The sequence below is a fragment of the Dromiciops gliroides genome, chromosome 1, assembly GCF_019393635.1.
Source record: "Dromiciops gliroides isolate mDroGli1 chromosome 1, mDroGli1.pri, whole genome shotgun sequence".
NCBI lineage: Eukaryota > Metazoa > Chordata > Mammalia > Microbiotheria > Microbiotheriidae > Dromiciops > Dromiciops gliroides.
The window spans coordinates 678,042,028-678,044,704 of NC_057861.1; positions in this window are offsets into that span (position 1 = coordinate 678,042,028).

Here is a 2,677-nt window from a genome sequence, read left to right on the forward strand (position 1 = left end):
TTTTGGTGAGGCAATGGGGATTAAGTGACTTGCCCAGGGTCACACAGCTAGTATGTGTCAAGTGTCTGAGGCTAGATTTGAACTCAGGTACTCCTGAATCCAGGGCTGATGCTTTATCCACTGTGCTACCTAGCTGCCCCCAAGTGCCAGATTTGAACTCAGGTCTTCCTCAGGCTCAGCTCTCTATCCACTGTGGGACCTAGCTACCTTTAAAAAAACAACCACAAATAACTTTGAATCTCTGGCTTTGATAAAATCCAGTCCCTGTCTCATGGCACTTACAATTCAGAAAGAGAGTAAGAAACTAAGACATAATAAGTGTGCTTTTTAAAAAATCAGGGCCTATCATTTTATTATAGGGAACTTGTATGGGAACTGATTGTGCTGGCCTGCAACTGGTCTGGATCTTCTGGTTGAGTCTTTGAGACTTGCCTGGGGGCACTGAGATCAAGTGACCTGTCCTGGTGGATCATCTTAACACTTGAATTTAGGTTTCCCAAACTAAAAGCCAGCCCTCAATCATGCCAATAAATGCTCTAGCAAAATGCAAAGCAATATAATTTGTAAGGTCATGGGCAGGGGGCCATGACCCAACCAGGAGACTAGAGAAAAGGGAGCAAGATTCATGAAGGGAGTGGATATCTGAGTAGGGATTTAAAGGATGGGCTTCAACGGTGAAAATGGAGAGGACGACATTCCAATCACAGGAAATAATGTGAGGAAAGGTATGGAGGTGGTAGAATAGGGTAAGGTATATTCAGGGACAAAGACTAGTCAAGTTCAGATGAAGTGCAGTGTGAGAGGGGGAATAATATAAGAGAAAGCTATAGCACTAAATTGTGGCGGGCCTTGAATGCTAGGAAAAGAGTTTACTTTATCCAGTAGGGAGCCACTGAAGGGTTTTGAGCAGAAGAGTCCCAGTTGTAGAAAGGAACCATCCCTCCTAGACAAGGTGTGAAGTTTTTGCCAAGGTGCTATCTCTATCCTAGGAGCTAGTTGACTTGGCACTTTGATCTGGCATTCACCTAAGTTCCTAACTTTGTAGGAGTGATGAGTTGAAGTTCACACCTGAGCTAGCCCTTGGACTTGACCTTTAAAAGAGTTTTTGTGAGTTAGGAGCAAAAAGAAGAAGAGCTACAAATAAGCAGATAAGAACTGATAGAGTCTGAATGTGGATCAAAGCATACTTTTATTTTTTATTTTTATTGTATTAGAAATTTTTTCCAAAGCATAGTTTTTAAACTTTATTTTTCTTCTTGTTGTTTTTTTTTTTTTGGTCTGTGTTCTCTTTTGCAACATGGCTAATATGGAAATATGTTTTGTGTGACCATGCATGTATAATCTACATCAAAGTACCTTCTCAAGGAGGGGGGAGGGGGAGTAGTGAGGGAGGGAACTTGAAACTCAAAACTGATTTTTAAAATTAATGCTAAAAATTGTTTTTACATGTAACTGAGAAAAATAAAATAGTTCTTTGGAAAAAAAAATAACATCTATCCTTGGTATTTGTGAGGTGTAAAGAAACAGGGTTTTGAATCCTGCCTCAGACACTTATTAGCTATATGACCTTGTCCAAGTTATTTAACTTCTCTGGACCTCAGTTTCCCCATCTGTAAAACGGAGTGATGAGGATCGAATGAGAGAACATCTCTTAGAGCACAATGGAAATGTCAGCAGTAATTATAGCAGTTGGAGGTTTACAAAGCACTTTCCTCGAAAAAATGATTCAGGGAAAAAAAAGAAAGAAAGAAAAAATGATTCAGGGCCAAGTATTATGATGTTCACTTTACAGTTGAAGGAATGGAAGAACAAAAAGGGACAGGGACTTGGCCAAGGTCACAGATATATTAAGCGATAGAGGCAGAGTTTGAACTCCAGATCTTTCTATCTGGCCACGGTTCAGTCCCAAGGCCTGTCTAACATTTCCCCTGGGGTCTGAATCCTCACCTCTACTGTCCCAACAGTGAGTAGGGCATGGGAAATGGGTGGGGGGGAATCTTGGCTTTCTGCCATGGGAGGGCACTGCTCTCCTCCCTGTCTGCCGGATGTGAGCCTGTGATCCCATGTCTGATTGTCAGGGTGGGCTCTCATCACCCGCCCGGCTTGAGGCTCCCGAGTTCCGCAGTGTGCGTGAGGAGTCCCACGGGGCTTGTTTCCTGGATGGACCACGTCCTGCTGCCTGACACGTCCTGTCCTGTCCCGTCCCATCCCATGCCACCATACTGGAGTCTGGAGTCAAGATGGAAGAGAGACAAGCTGGGGTGTGGCTGTGACCCAGTCCCACTGGCACCTCATCTGCCTGGAGAGGCAGCTTTGCAGTGAAAAGAGACCCAGGCCAGGAGCCAGGAGACCTGGATTCTTTCTAGTCTTGACTCTGGGTGACCCATAGCCAGTCCTTTCTACTCTCCCAACTTCAGTTTCCCCAGCTGTAACTCGAAGGCAATGGATTTGGAATCAGAAGACTTGAGTTTGCCATAGCAGCTGTCACTTAATCCTTCTGGGTCTCAGTTTCCTTATTTGTAAATTGAATGAGGTAGTCTAGATCATTTCTATGCTTCATTCTAGTCCTAGAACCTGTAAACTAGATGAAAGGATTTTAAACTGAAGTCTGGGAAATCGGTTTGTAAAACTATTTCCATAACTGTATTTCAATATAATTGGTTTCCTTTGTAATCCT